General features: G+C 48.1%; 1 long non-coding RNA gene across 1 annotated transcript in view; it reads right to left on the bottom strand.

Moving 5' to 3' along the window:
* Window positions 1–14,022, bottom strand: part of LOC149912352 (uncharacterized) — a 73,372-nt gene extending 59,350 nt beyond the window's left edge. Inside the window, exon 1 of the long non-coding RNA XR_016462121.1 lies at window positions 13,877–14,022. This is a non-coding gene — a long non-coding RNA (uncharacterized LOC149912352). The remainder of the gene's footprint in view (window positions 1–13,876) is intronic.
* Between the last annotated feature and the right edge of the window lie 2,755 nt (window positions 14,023–16,777).

The raw sequence follows: 16,777 nt of genomic DNA, 5'->3' as shown, positions 1-16,777 counted from the left end.
CTCCGGCCCAAATGCCAAACCTTGCACTTGGCTGTGCTGAACCTCATGAGGTTCACCCAGGCCCACCTCTCAAGTCTGCTGAGCTCAAACAGATGTCCTTTTTCTCGTGTCCTTCCGTTCCGAGTCCATCTGTTCCCCAAAGCAAAAGAATTTGGAGGGAACCACCGACAGTTATGTGAGCGATTTCAGCGTCTATTTCTGATCATGGCAACAACTTCAGAGGTCACACTTAATTTACGGTGCCCGTTGTAATTCTGACCAAGGCTGCAGTTGCAGCTGACTTCCCAAGGCTGCAAGACGTGGTGGTGACACAGCCTTGTGCTTCTGCATTGGTGCTCATCCCACGTTTCCTTTCTCTGTCTCGCAGGTCAGCTCCTGCTGGAAGCAGATGGTATCCCAGTGTGAATGAAGGTCAGTGCAGGAGCAGCTGCTGATGGGAGGAAGGAAGTCCATGCTGAAGAGCTCTGAAGCATCTGCAGGTATGGTTCTGGAGGAGGCAGCAGTGATGTCGGAGGGCTCCCAGCAGGAAGCTGTCTCATCCAAATGCTTGCTGAGTGGTTGGAAGGGAGCTTTCTGCATGACAGCAGCACCAGCTGCTTGCTTCAAATGCTGCAAAGACAAGGATTAGCACGAGTTCCAGTATCTACAGTATCATCACGAATCACGATAGGATTACAATGTGTCCTCATACAAACGCAGCCATTTCTCCCTGAGTCCAAAGGCTGTCCGGAAAGCATCTTTGAGGTCTCTCACACCAAACCACTGCTGTCCGTGTGGGATCTGACTCATTAGGGTATAGGGGTTAGGAACCACAGGCTGTCTTTTGAGAACGGGTTCAGTCATTTCCTTACATCTTGCACCAGACGATACGTGCCATCTGCCTTCCGTGCCGACAGGATTGGGGTGTTATAAGGCCACAGACAAGGTTCCAGAAGACCATCCTTAAGCACTGTCTGTGTTACAGCTTTTAGACCCACTCTCCCTTCTAAGGCTATGGGATATTGTTGCTGTTTCACAGCTCCACTCCCTCCTTGGGCAGTTCTTTGTAAGGGAAAATTGTGAGTCCACCCCGATTTCCTTCCCCTGCCCACACCTTTGGATTCATTTCTTCTTCATCACAGCTGTTAACACATTCATTGACCCCTGATATCTGTTTCACAGACTTGCAGCTGTAATCCTCATTTAACTGTTAAATCTCTCCCCCATAAATCAGTCCCTGCTTCAGGCACACAGAACAATTGCCCTGCAACTATTTTATCTTTCCATTTTAGTTCTGTGGTCTCCAAGAGTGGAGCTGTCACTTCTGATCCCTCAGCCCCAGTTATGCACAACAGCCACATCCAGATACACGTCTGGTACCTCTGAACTAGCTAATGCTGTAGGATGGAATGTTGTTTCTGCACTGGCTATCAAATGTGGGATTGCTCTGAAGTAGTACAGCACTATGTGTTTTGTAATTTGCCCTTAGAAACAGTTTGAAAAAGTAGAAAGACTTTATTAGTATTAGTATTAGTAAAAAGAAGTTATTTCATAACATATTTTAGAAATACAGTTGTTCAATCATGTGATCAATTCTCACTTACAGAACTGTAATAGTTACAAATAGTATGGGTATAGCATTAAGGACCAGAAAGCATGTTGTAAGGCCATTCTGTTTGGATAGGAGAAGCTCAGCAAAAGAAAAACAGACTCCAAAGAAGCCAGGGCCTCCACACAAGGCCGAAGTGACTCACTCTGTGGGCAGGTTGGGATGCAACAGGCAGGCATCAAGAGACTCCCCTCTGTCCTCCTTCCAAACTTCTCTCTCTTCAGGGATGAGCAGCTGTCCAGAAATAGTGGCCAAGTGTTGATAAGCAGCTGTCAGACGTTCAATAATTAGCAGTATACCTGCTGAGCTAGCAACAATTGGTGTTTAGCCAGTCACACACACACACACAGAATGGCCCGGGTTGGAAGGGACCTCAAGGATCAGGAATCTCCAACTCCCTGCCACAGGCAGGGCCACCAACATCTGTAGCGCTGCACATATGCACACTGCTGGATAGAAACAGCAGTGTGGGAAAAAACTGTATGCTGTGGATGCAAAGGGTGAATCAGAATGGCTTAACAGCTGTCCAACAAGGAAAAGCAATCCCTTACCTGCTGTGCCATGCTCATGGCAACACCAATGCAGAAGCTAGCAGCTGATGCCCACAAGGACAGCCAGCCTGGACTTATTTTCACTACATATCTTTGTCCTGATGTCCTTGTAGAACCTGGGACATTTCTCCATCTCAGCAGAAGAGGGCAAGAGGGGTAGAAAGCATGCACACTCTCCTCTATTTTTCTGGCACTCAAAGAGAAAGAGAAGATGAAAACCAGATGTGTTTCCCTGCCCATGGCAAACACCAGCCTTTCCATCCTTACAGTCTTCCTGACATCAGCACTAATTGAAACAACATCCCACTCACCTTTGCCTTGTCTGCCAGAGGTTGCAGCACATTCTATTGCATCCCTCTTGCTTTCAAGTCAACAGAGCCTGTGTCACCTAAGGAAAAGCAACCTTTTACCTGCTGTGCCATGCTCATGGCAGCAGCAATGCAGATGCCAGCAGCTGATGCCCACAAGGACAGCCAGCCTGGACTTATTTTCATTACATATCTTTGTCCTGATGTCCTTCTAGAAGCTGGGACATTTCTCCCTCTGAGCAGCAGAGGGCAGGATGGGTCCAAGGTGAGGGCACACTCTGCTCTTTAACTGGCACTCAAAGAGGAAGAGAAAATGAAAATCAGCTGTGTTTCCCTGCCCATGGCAAACACCAGCCGTTCCATACTTATAGTCCTTCATGACATCAGCACTAATTGAAACAACATCCCACTCACCTTTGCCATGTCTGGCAGAGGTTGCAGCTCTTTCTATTGCATCCCTCTAGCTTTCAAGTCAAGAGCTCCTGTGTCACACAAGGAAAAGCAATCTTTTACCTGCTGTGCCATGCTCATGCCAGCAGCAATGCAGATGCCAGCAGCTGATGCCCACAAGGACAGCCAGCCTGGACTTATTTTCATTACATATCTTTGTCCTGATGTCCTTCTACAAGCTGGAACATTTCTCCATCTCAGCAGAAGAGGGCAGGAGGGGTCCAAGGTGAGGGCTCACTCTGCTATTTATCTGGCACTCAAAGAGGAAGAGAAAATGAAAACCAGCTGTGTTTCCCTGCCCATGGCAAACACCAGCCTTTCCATCCTTACAGTCCTTCCTGACATCAACAATAATTGAAACAACATCCCACTCACCTTTGCAATGTCTGGCAGAGGTTGCAGCTCTTTCTATTGCATCCCTCTAGCTATCAAGTCAAGAGCTCCTGTGTCACAAAAGGAAAAGCAATCTTTTACCTGCTTTGCCATGCTCATGGCAGCAGCAATGCAGATGCCAGCAGCTGATGCCCACAAGGACAGCCAGCCTGGACTTATTTTCATTACACATCTTTGTACTGATGTCCTTCTAGAAGCTGGAACATTTCTCCATCTCAGCAGAAGAGGGCAGGAGGGGTCCAAGGTGAGGGCACACTCTGCTCTTTTTCTGGCACACAAAGAGAAAATGAAAACCAGATGTGTTTCCCTGCCTATGGCAAACACCAGACTTTCCATCCTTACAGTCTTCCTGACTTCAGCAATAATTGAAACAACATCCCACTCATCTTTGCCATGTCTGGCAGAGGTTGCAGCTCTTTCTATTGCATCCCTCTAGATTTCAAGTCAAGAGCTCCTGTGTCACACAAGGAAACGCAATCTTTTACCTGCTTTGCCATGCTCATGGCAGCAGAAGTCCAGATGCCAGCAGCTGATGCCCACAAGGACATCCAGCCTGGACTTATTTTCATTACATATCTTTGTCCTGATGTCCTTCTAGAAGCTCTAACATTTCTCAGCAGCAGCAGAGGAGGGCAGGAGGGGTCCAAGGTGAGGGCACACTCTGCTCTTTATCTGGCACTCAAAGAGAAATAGACAATGAAAACAAGATGTGTTTCCCAGCCCATGGCAAACACCAGCCTTTCCATCCTTACAGTCCTTCCTGACATCAGCAGCAACTGAAACAACATCCCACTCAACTTTGCCATGTCTGGCAGAGGTTGCAGCTCTTTCTATTGCATCCCTCTAGCTTTCAAGTCAAGAGCTCCTGTGTCACACAAGGAAAAGCAATCTTTTACCTGCTGTGCCATGCTCTTGGCAGCAGCAATGCAGATGCCAGCAGCTGATGCCCACAAGGACAGCCAGCCTGGACTTATTTTCATTACATATCTTTGTCCTGATTTCCTTCTAGAAGCTTGGACATTTCTCCCTCTGAGCAGCAGAGGGCAGGAGGGGTCCAGGGTGAGGGCACACTCTGCTCTTTATCTGGCACTCAAAGAGAAAGAGAAAATGAAAACCAGATGTGTTTCCCTGCCCATGGCAAACACCAGCCTTTCCATCCTTACAGTCCTTCCTGACATCAACACTAATTGAAACAACATCCCACTCACCTTTGCCATGTCTGGCAGAGGTTGCAGCTCTTTCTATTGCATCCCTCTAGCTTTCAAGCCAAGAGCTCCTGTGTCACACAAGGAAAAGCAACCTTTTACCTGCTTTGCCATGCTCATGGCAGCAGCAATGCAGATGCCAGCAGCTGATGCCCACAAGGATAGCCAGCCTGGACTTATTTTCATTACATATCTTTGTCCTGATGTCCTTCTACAAGCTGGAACATTTCTCCATCTCAGTAGAAGAGGGCAGGAGGGATCCAAGGTGAGGGCACACTCTGCTCTTTATCTGGCACTCAAAGAGAAAGAGAAAATGAAAACCAGATGTGTTTCCCTGCCCATGGCAAACACCAGCCTTTCCATCCTTACAGTCCTTCCTGACATCAGCACTAATTGAAACAACATCCCACTCACCTTTGCCATGTCTGGCAGAGGTTGCAGCTCTTTCTATTGCATCCCTCTAGCTGTCAAGTCAAGAGCTCCTGTGTCACACAAAGAAAAGCAATCCTTTACCTGCTGTGCCATGCTCATGGCAGCAGCAATGCAGATGCCAGCAGCTGATGCCCACAAGGACAGCCAGCCTGGACTTATTTTCATTACATATCCTTGTCCTGATGTCCTTCTACAAGCTGGAACATTTCTCCATCTCAGCAGAAGAGGGCAGGAGGGGTCCAAGGTGAGGGCACACTCTGCTCTTTTTCTGGCACACAAAGGGAAAATGAAAACCAGATGTCTTTCCCTGCCCATGGCAAACACCAGACTTTCCATCCTTACAGTCCTTCCTGACATCAGCACTAATTGAAACAACATCCCACTCACCTTTGCAATGTCTGGCAGAGGTTGCAGCTCTTTCTATTGCATCCCTCTAGCTTTCAAGTCAAGAGCTCCTGTGTCACACAAGGAAAAGCAATCTTTTACCTGCTTTGCCATGCTCATGGCAGCAGAAGTCCAGATGCCAGCAGCTGATGCCCACAAGGACATCCAGCCTGGACTTATTTTCATTACATATCTTTGTCCTGATGTCCTTCTAGAAGCTCTAACATTTCTCAGCAGCAGCAGAGGAGGGCAGGAGGGGTCCAAGGTGAGGGCACACTCTGCTCTTTATCTGGCACTCAAAGAGAAATAGACAATGAAAACAAGATGTGTTTCCCAGCCCATGGCAAACACCAGCCTTTCCATACTTACAGTCCTTCCTCACATCAGCAGCAACTGAAACAACATCCCACTCACCTTTGCCTTGTCTGGCAGAGGTTGCAGCTCTTTCTATTGCATCCCTCTAGCTTTCAAGTCAAGAGCTCCTGTGTCACACAAGGAAAAGCAATCTTTTACCTGCTGTGCCATGCTCATGGCAGCAGCAATGCAGATGCCAGCAGCTGATGCCCACAAGGACAGCCAGCCTGGACTTATTTTCATTACATATCTTTGTCCTGATGTCCTTCTAGAAGCTGGAACATTTCTCCATCTCAACAGAAGAGGGCAGGAGGGGTCCAAGGTGAGGGCACACTCTGCTCTTTATCTGGCACTCAAAGAGAAAGAGAAAATGAAAACCAGCTGTGTTTCCCTGCCCATGGCAAACACCAGCCTTTCCATCCTTACAGTCCTTCCTGCCATCATCAGCAATGGAAACAACATCCCACTCACCTTTGCCATGTCTGGCAGAGGTTGCAGCTCTTTCTATTGCATCCCTCTAGCTTTCAAGTCAAGAGCTCCTGTGTCACACATGGAAAAGCAATCTTTTACCTCCTGTGCCATGCTCATGGCAGCAGCAATGCAGATGCCAGCAGCTGATGCCCACAAGGACAGCCAGCCTGGACTTATTTTCATTACATATCTTTTTCCTGATGTCCTTCTACAAGCTGGAACATTTCTCCATCTCAGCAGAAGAGGGCAGGAGGGGTCCAAGGTGAGGGCTCACTCTGCTCTTTATCTGGCACTCAAAGAGAAAGAGAAAATGAAAACCAGCTGTGTTTCCCTGCCCATGGCAAACACCAGCCTTTCCATCCTTACAGTCCTTCCTGACATCAACAATAATTGAAACAACATCCCACTCACCTTTGCAATGTCTGGCAGAGGTTGCAGCTCTTTCTATTGCATCCCTCTAGCTATCAAGTCAAGAGCTCCTGTGTCACACAAGGAAAAGCAATCTTTTACCTGCTTTGCCATGCTCATGGCAGCAGCAATGCAGATGCCAGCAGCTGATGCCCACAAGGACAGCCAGCCTGGACTTATTTTCATTACACATCTTTGTACTGATGTCCTTCTAGAAGCTGGAACATTTCTCCATCTCAGCAGAAGAGGGCAGGATGGGTCCAAGGTGAGGGCACACTCTGCTCTTTTTCTGGCACACAAAGAGAAAATGAAAACCAGATGTGTTTCCCTGGCTATGGCAAACACCAGACTTTCCATCCTTACAGTCTTCCTGACTTCAGCAATAATTGAAACAACATCCCACTCATCTTTGCCATGTCTGGCTGAGGTTGCAGCTCTTTCTATTGCATCCCTCTAGCTTTCAAGTCAAGAGCTCCTGTGTCACACAAGGAAAAGCAATCTTTTACCTGCTGTGCCATGCTCATGGCAGCAGCAATGCAGATGCCAGCAGCTGATGCCCACAAGGACAGCCAGCCTGGACTTATTTTCATTACATATCCTTGTCCTGATGTCCTTCTACAAGCTGGAACATTTCTCCATCTCAGCAGAAGAGGGCAGGATGGGTCCAAGGTGAGGGCACACTCTGCTCTTTATCTGGCACTCAAAGAGAAATAGACAATGAAAACAAGATGTGTTTCCCAGCCCATGGCAAACACCAGCCTTTCCATCCTTACAGTCCTTCCTGACATCAGCAGCAACTGAAACAACATCCCACTCACCTTTGCCATGTCTGGCAGAGGTTGCAGCTCTTTCTATTGCATCCCTCTAGCTTTCAAGTCAAGAGCTCCTGTGTCACACAAGGAAAAGCAATCTTTTACCTGCTGTGCCATGCTCTTGGCAGCAGCAATGCAGATGCCAGCAGCTGATGCCCACAAGGACAGCCAGCCTGGACTTATTTTCATTACATATCTTTGTCCTGATTTCCTTCTAGAAGCTTGGACATTTCTCCCTCTGAGCAGCAGAGGGCAGGAGGGGTCCAGGGTGAGGGCACACTCTGCTCTTTATCTGGCACTCAAAGAGAAAGAGAAAATGAAAACCAGATGTGTTTCCCTGCCCATGGCAAACACCAGCCTTTCCATCCTTACAGTCCTTCCTGACATCAACACTAATTGAAACAACATCCCACTCACCTTTGCCATGTCTGGCAGAGGTTGCAGCTCTTTCTATTGCATCCCTCTAGCTTTCAAGTCAAGAGCTCCTGTGTCACACAAGGAAAAGCAATCTTTTACCTGCTTTGCCATGCTCATGGCAGCTGAAGTCCAGATGCCAGCAGCTGATGCCCACAAGGACAGCCAGCCTGGACTTATTTTCATTACATATCTTTGTCCTGATGTCCTTCTACAAGCTGGAACATTTCTCCATCTCAGTAGAAGAGGGCAGGAGGGATCCAAGGTGAGGGCACACTCTGCTCTTTATCTGGCACTCAAAGAGAAAGAGAAAATGAAAACCAGATGTGTTTCCCTGCCCATGGCAAACACCAGCCTTTCCATCCTTACAGTCCTTCCTGACATCAGCACTAATTGAAACAACATCCCACTCACCTTTGCCATGTCTGGCAGAGGTTGCAGCTCTTTCTATTGCATCCCTCTAGCTGTCAAGTCAAGAGCTCCTGTGTCACACAAGGAAAAGCAATCTTTTACCTGCTGTGCCATGCTCATGGCAGCAGCAATGCAGATGCCAGCAGCTGATGCCCACAAGGACAGCCAGCCTGGACTTATTTTCATTACATATCCTTGTCCTGATGTCCTTCTACAAGCTGGAACATTTCTCCATCTCAGCAGAAGAGGGCAGGAGGGGTCCAAGGTGAGGGCACACTCTGCTCTTTTTCTGGCACACAAAGGGAAAATGAAAACCAGATGTCTTTCCCTGCCCATGGCAAACACCAGCCTTTCCATCCTTACAGTCCTTCCTGACATCAGCAGCAACTGAAACAACATCCCACTCACCTTTGCCATGTCTGGCAGAGGTTGCAGCTCTTTCTATTGCATCCCTCTAGCTTTCAAGTCAAGAGCTCCTGTGTCACACAAGGAAATGCAATATTTTACCTGCTTTGCCATGCTCATGGCAGCAGAGGTTCAGATGCCAGCAGCTGATGCCCACAAGGACAGCCAGCCTGGACTTATTTTCATTACATATCCTTGTCCTGATGTCCTTCTAGAAGCTGGAACATTTTTCCATCTCAGCAGAAGAGGGCAGGAGGGGTCCAAGGTGAGGGCACACTCTCCTCTTTTTCTGGAATACAAAGAGAAAATGAAAACAAGATGTGTTTCCCTGCCCATGGCAAACACCAGCCTTTCCATCCTTAAAGTCCTCCTGACATCAGCACTAATTGAAACAACATCCCACTCACCTTTGCCATGTCTGGCTGAGGTTGCAGCTCTTTCTATTGCATCCCTCTAGCTTTCAAGTCAAGAGCTCCTGTGTCACACAAGGAAAAGCAATCTTTTACCTGCTGTGCCATGCTCATGGCAGCAGCAATGCAGATGCCAGCAGCTGATGCCCACAAGGACAGCCAGCCTGGACTTATTTTCATTACATATCCTTGTCCTGATGTCCTTCTACAAGCTGGAACATTTCTCCATCTCAGCAGAAGAGGGCAGGAGGGGTCCAAGGTGAGGGCACACTCTGCTCTTTTTCTGGCACAAAAAGGGAAAATGAAAACCAGATGTCTTTCCCTGCCCATGGCAAACACCAGCCTTTCCATCCTTACAGTCCTTCCTGCAATCATCAGCAATGGAAACAACATCCCACTCACCTTTGCCATGTCTGGCAGAGGTTGCAGCTCTTTCTATTGCATCCCTCTAGCTGTCAAGTCAAGAGCTCCTGTGTCACACAAGGAAAAGCAATCTTTTACCTGCTGTGCCATGCTCATGGCAGCAGCAATGCAGATGCCAGCAGCTGATGCCCACAAGGACAGCCAGCCTGGACTTATTTTCATTACATATCTTTGTCCTGATGTCCTTCTAGTTGCTGGGACATTTCTCACTCTGAGCAGCAGAGGGCAGGAGAGTTAGAAGTTGCAGGCACACTCTCCTCTTTTTCTGCCACACAAAGAGAAAATGAAAACCAGATGTGTTTCCCTGCCCATTTGAAACACCAGACGTTGCATCCTTACAGTCCTCCTGACATCAGCAGCAACTGAAACAACATCCCACTCACCTTTGCCATGTCTGGCAGAGGTTGCAGCTCTTTCTATTGCATCCCTCTAGCTTTCAAGTCAAGAGCTCCTGTGTCACACAAGGAAAAGCAATCTTTTACCTGCTGTGCCATGCTCATGGCAGCAGCAATGCAGATGCCAGCAGCTGATGCCCACAAGGACAGCCAGCCTGGACTTATTTTCATTACATATCCTTGTCCTGATGTCCTTCTACAAGCTGGAACATTTCTCCCTCTGAGCAGCAGAGGGCAGGATGGGTCCAAGGTGAAAGCACACTCTGCTCTTTATCTGGCACACAAAGAGAAAGAGAAAATGAAAACCAGATGTGTTTCCCAGCCCATGGCAAACACCAGACTTTCCATCCTTCCAGTCCTTCCTGACATCAGCACTAATTGAAACAACATCCCACTTAAGAGGTTGCAGCTCTTTCTATTGCATCCCTCTAGCTTTCAAGTCAAGAGCTCCTGTGTCACACAAGGAAACGCAATCTTTTACCTGCTTTGCCATGCTCATGGCAGCAGCAATGCAGATGCCAGCAGCTGATGCCCACAAGGACAGCCAGCCTGGACTTATTTTCATTACATATCTTTGTCCTGATGTCCTTCTAGAAGATGGAACATTTTTCCATCTCAGCAGAAGAGGGCAGGAGGGGTCCAAGTTGAGGGCACACTCTGCTCTTTTTCTGGCACACAAAGAGAAAATAAAAACCAGATGTGTTTCCCAGCCCATGGCAAACACCAGCCTTTCCATCCTTAAAGTCCTTCCTGACATCAACACTAAATGAAACAACATCCCACTCACCTTTGCCATGTCTGGCAGAGGTTGCAGCTCTTTCTATTGCATCCCTCTAGCTGTCAAGTCAAGAGCTCCTGTGTCACACAAGGAAAAGCAATCTTTTACCTGCTGTGCCATGCTCATGGCAGCAGCAATGCAGATGCCAGCAGCGGATGCCCACAAGGACAGCCAGCCTGGACTTATTTTCATTACATATCTTTGTCCTGATGTCCTTCTAGAAGCTGGGACATTTCTCACTCTGAGCAGCAGAGGGCAGGAGAGTTAGAAGTTGCAGGCACACTCTCCTCTTTTTCTGCCACACAAAGAGAAAATGAAAACCAGATGTGTTTCCCTGCCCATTTGAAACACCAGATTTTGCATCCTTACAGTCCTCCTGACATCAGCAGCAACTGAAACAACATCCCACTCACCTTTGCCATGTCTGGCAGAGGTTGCAGCTCTTTCTATTGCATCCCTCTAGCTTTCAAGTCAAGAGCTCCTGTGTCACACAAGGAAAAGCAACTCTTTTACCTGCTGTGCCATGCTCATGGCAGCAGCAATGCAGATGCCAGCAGCTGATGCCCACAAGGATAGCCAGCCTGGACTTATTTTCATTACATATCCTTGTCCTGATGTCCTTCTACAAGCTGGAACATTTCTCCCTCTGAGCAGCAGAGCGCAGGAGGGGTCCAAGGTGAGGGCACACTCTGCTCTTTATCTGGCACTCAAAGAGAAAGAGAAAATGAAAACCAGATGTGTTTCCCTGCCCATGGCAAACACCAGCCTTTCCATCCTTCCAGTCCTTCCTGACATCAGCACTAATTGAAACAACATCCCACTCACCTTTGCCATGTCTGGCAGAGGTTGCAGCTCTTTCTATTGCATCCCTCTAGCTTTCAAGTCAAGAGCTCCTGTGTCACACAAGGAAACGCAATCTTTTACCTGCTGTGCCATGCTCATGGCAGCAGCAATGCAGATGCCAGCAGCTGATGCCCACAAGGACAGCCAGCCTGGACTTATTTTCATTACATATCCTTGTCCTGATGTCCTTCTACAAGCTGGAACATTTCTCCATCTCAGCAGAAGAGGGCAGGAGGGGTCCAAGGTGAGGGCACACTCTGCTCTTTATCTGGCACTCAAAGAGAAAGAGAAAATGAAAACCAGATGTGTTTCCCTCCCCATGGCAAACACCAGACTTTCCATCTTTACAGTCCTTCCTGACATCAGCACTAATTGAAACAACATCCCACTCACCTTTGCCATGTCTGGCAGAGGTTGCAGCTCTTTCTATTGCATCCCTCTAGCTTTCAAGTCAAGAGCTCCTGTGTCACACAAGGAAAAGCAATCTTTTACCTGCTGTGCCATGCTCATGGCAGCAGCAATGCAGATGCCAGCAGCGGATGCCCACAAGGACAGCCAGCCTGGACTTATTTTCATTACATATCTTTGTCCTGATGTCCTTCTAGAAGCTGGGACATTTCTCACTCTGAGCAGCAGAGGGCAGGAGAGTTAGAAGTTGCAGGCACACTCTCCTCTTTTTCTGCCACACAAAGAGAAAATGAAAACCAGATGTGTTTCCCTGCCCATTTGAAACACCAGATTTTGCATCCTTACAGTCCTCCTGACATCAGCAGCAACTGAAACAACATCCCACTCACCTTTGCCATGTCTGGCAGAGGTTGCAGCTCTTTCTATTGCATCCCTCTAGCTTTCAAGTCAAGAGCTCCTGTGTCACACAAGGAAAAGCAACCTTTTACCTGCTGTGCCATGCTCATGGCAGCAGCAATGCAGATGCCAGCAGCTGATGCCCACAAGGATAGCCAGCCTGGACTTATTTTCATTACATATCCTTGTCCTGATGTCCTTCTACAAGCTGGAACATTTCTCCCTCTGAGCAGCAGAGCGCAGGAGGGGTCCAAGGTGAGGGCACACTCTGCTCTTTATCTGGCACTCAAAGAGAAAGAGAAAATGAAAACCAGATGTGTTTCCCTGCCCATGGCAAACACCAGACTTTCCATCCTTACAGTCCTTCCTGCAATCATCAGCAATGGAAACAACATCCCACTCACCTTTGCCATGTCTGGCAGAGGTTGCAGCTCTTTCTATTGCATCCCTCTAGCTGTCAAGTCAAGAGCTCCTGTGTCACACAAGGAAAAGCAATCTTTTACCTGCTGTGCCATGCTCATGGCAGCAGCAATGCAGATGCCAGCAGCTGATGCCCACAAGGACAGCCAGCCTGGACTTATTTTCATTACATATCTTTGTCCTGATGTCCTTCTACAAGCTGGAACATTTCTCCATCTCAGCAGAAGAGGGCAGGAGGGGTCCAAGGTGAGGGCACACTCTGCTCTTTATCTGGCACTCAAAGAGAAAGAGAAAATGAAAACCAGATGTGTTTCCCTGCCCATGGCAAACACCAGCCTTTCCATCCTTCCAGTCCTTCCTGACATCAGCACTAATTGAAACAACATCCCACTCACCTTTGCCATGTCTGGCAGAGGTTGCAGCTCTTTCTATTGCATCCCTCTAGCTTTCAAGTCAAGAGCTCCTGTGTCACACTAGGAAACGCAATCTTTTACCTGCTGTGCCATGCTCATGGCAGCAGCAATGCAGATGCCAGCAGCTGATGCCCACAAGGACAGCCAGCCTGGACTTATTTTCATTACATATCCTTGTCCTGATGTCCTTCTACAAGCTGGAACATTTCTCCATCTCAGCAGAAGAGGGCAGGAGGGGTCCAAGGTGAGGGCACACTCTGCTCTTTATCTGGCACTCAAAGAGAAAGAGAAAATGAAAACCAGATGTGTTTCCCTCCCCATGGCAAACACCAGACTTTCCATCTTTACAGTCCTTCCTGACATCAGCACTAATTGAAACAACATCCCACTCACCTTTGCCATGTCTGGCAGAGGTTGCAGCTCTTTCTATTGCATCCCTCTAGCTTTCAAGTCAAGAGCTCCTGTGTCACACAAGGAAAAGCAATCTTTTACCTGCTGTGCCATGCTCATGGCAGCAGCAATGCAGATGCCAGCAGCTGATGCCCACAAGGATAGCCAGCCTGGACTTATTTTCATTACATATCCTTCTCCTGATGTCCTTCTACAACCTGGAACATTTCTCCCTCTGAGCAGCAGAGGGCAGGATGGGTCCAAGGTGAGGGCACACTCTGCTCTTTATCTGGCACTCAAAGAGAAAGAGAAAATGAAAACCAGATGTGTTTCCCTGCCCATGGCAAACACCAGCCTTTCCATCCTTACAGTCCTTCCTGCAATCATCAGCAATGGAAACAACATCCCACTCACCTTTGCCATGTCTTGCAGAGGTTGCAGCTCTTTCTATTGCATCCCTCTAGCTGTCAAGTCAAGAGCTCCTGTGTCACACAAGGAAAAGCAATCTTTTACCTGCTGTGCCATGCTCATGGCAGCAGCAATGCAGATGCCAGCAGCTGATGCCCACAAGGACAGCCAGCCTGGACTTATTTTCATTACATATCCTTGTCCTGATGTCCTTCTACAAGCTGGAACATTTCTCCCTCTGAGCAGCAGAGGGCAGGATGGGTCCAAGGTGAGGGCACACTCTGCTCTTTATCTGGCACTCAAAGGGAAAGAGAAAATGAAAACCAGATGTGTTTCCCAGCCCATGGCAAACACCAGACTTTCCATCCTTCCAGTCCTTCCTGACATCAGCACTAATTGAAACAACATCCCACTCACCTTTGCCATGTCTGGCAGAGGTTGCAGCTCTTTCTATTGCATCCCTCTAGCTGTCAAGTCAAGAGCTCCTGTGTCACACAAGGAAAAGCAATCTTTTACCTGCTGTGCCATGCTCATGGCAGCAGCAATGCAGATGCCAGCAGCGGATGCCCACAAGGACAGCCAGCCTGGACTTATTTTCATTACATATCTTTGTCCTGATGTCCTTCTAGAAGCTGGGACATTTCTCACTCTGAGCAGCAGAGGGCAGGAGAGTTAGAAGTTGCAGGCACACTCTCCTCTTTTTCTGCCACACAAAGAGAAAATGAAAACCAGATGTGTTTCCCTGCCCATTTGAAACACCAGATTTTGCATCCTTACAGTCCTCCTGACATCAGCAGCAACTGAAACAACATCCCACTCACCTTTGCCATGTCTGGCAGAGGTTGCAGCTCTTTCTATTGCATCCCTCTAGCTTTCAAGTCAAGAGCTCCTGTGTCACACAAGGAAAAGCAACCTTTTACCTGCTGTGCCATGCTCATGGCAGCAGCAATGCAGATGCCAGCAGCTGATGCCCACAAGGATAGCCAGCCTGGACTTATTTTCATTACATATCCTTGTCCTGATGTCCTTCTACAAGCTGGAACATTTCTCCCTCTGAGCAGCAGAGCGCAGGAGGGGTCCAAGGTGAGGGCACACTCTGCTCTTTATCTGGCACTCAAAGAGAAAGAGAAAATGAAAACCAGATGTGTTTCCCTGCCCATGGCAAACACCAGCCTTTCCATCCTTCCAGTCCTTCCTGACATCAGCACTAATTGAAACAACATCCCACTCACCTTTGCCATGTCTGGCAGAGGTTGCAGCTCTTTCTATTGCATCCCTCTAGCTTTCAAGTCAAGAGCTCCTGTGTCACACAAGGAAACGCAATCTTTTACCTGCTGTGCCATGCTCATGGCAGCAGCAATGCAGATGCCAGCAGCTGATGCCCACAAGGACAGCCAGCCTGGACTTATTTTCATTACATATCCTTGTCCTGATGTCCTTCTACAAGCTGGAACATTTCTCCATCTCAGCAGAAGAGGGCAGGAGGGGTCCAAGGTGAGGGCACACTCTGCTCTTTATCTGGCACTCAAAGAGAAAGAGAAAATGAAAACCAGATGTGTTTCCCTCCCCATGGCAAACACCAGACTTTCCATCTTTACAGTCCTTCCTGACATCAGCACTAATTGAAACAACATCCCACTCACCTTTGCCATGTCTGGCAGAGGTTGCAGCTCTTTCTATTGCATCCCTCTAGCTTTCAAGTCAAGAGCTCCTGTGTCACACAAGGAAAAGCAATCTTTTACCTGCTGTGCCATGCTCATGGCAGCAGCAATGCAGATGCCAGCAGCGGATGCCCACAAGGACAGCCAGCCTGGACTTATTTTCATTACATATCTTTGTCCTGATGTCCTTCTAGAAGCTGGGACATTTCTCACTCTGAGCAGCAGAGGGCAGGAGAGTTAGAAGTTGCAGGCACACTCTCCTCTTTTTCTGCCACACAAAGAGAAAATGAAAACCAGATGTGTTTCCCTGCCCATTTGAAACACCAGATTTTGCATCCTTACAGTCCTCCTGACATCAGCAGCAACTGAAACAACATCCCACTCACCTTTGCCATGTCTGGCAGAGGTTGCAGCTCTTTCTATTGCATCCCTCTAGCTTTCAAGTCAAGAGCTCCTGTGTCACACAAGGAAAAGCAACCTTTTACCTGCTGTGCCATGCTCATGGCAGCAGCAATGCAGATGCCAGCAGCTGATGCCCACAAGGACAGCCAGCCTGGACTTATTTTCATTACATATCCTTGTCCTGATGTCCTTCTACAAGCTGGAACATTTCTCCATCTCAGCAGAAGAGGGCAGGAGGGGTCCAAGGTGAGGGCACACTCTGCTCTTTATCTGGCACTCAAAGAGAAAGAGAAAATGAAAACCAGTTGTGTTTCCCTGCCCATGGCAAACACCAGACTTTCCATCCTTCCAGTCCTTCCTGACATCAGCACTAATTGAAACAACATCCCACTCACCTTTGCCATGTCTGGCAGAGGTTGCAGCTCTTTCTATTGCATCCCTCTAGCTGTCAAGTCAAGAGCTCCTGTGTCACACAAGGAAAAGCAATCTTTTACCTGCTGTGCCATGCTCATGGCAGCAGCAATGCAGATGCCAGCAGCTGATGCCCACAAGGACAGCCAGCCTGGACTTATTTTCATTACACATCTTTGTACTGATGTCCTTCTACAAGCTGGAACATTTCTCCCTCTCAGCAGAACAGGGTAGGATGGGTCAAAGGTGAGGGCACACTCTGCTCTTTATCTGGCACTCAAAGAGAAAATGAAAACCAGATGTGTTTCCCTGCCCATGGCAAACACCAGCCTTTCCATCCTTACAGTCCTTCCTGACATCAGCACTAACTGAAACAACATCCCACTCACCTTTGCCATGTCTGGCAGAGGTTGCAGCTCTTTCTATTGCATCC

This window comes from Phasianus colchicus, chromosome Z (assembly GCF_987193195.1).
Source record: "Phasianus colchicus chromosome Z, bPhaCol1.hap1.1, whole genome shotgun sequence".
Classification (NCBI taxonomy): domain Eukaryota; kingdom Metazoa; phylum Chordata; class Aves; order Galliformes; family Phasianidae; genus Phasianus; species Phasianus colchicus.
This window is presented reverse-complemented; position numbering and strand designations above follow the sequence as displayed.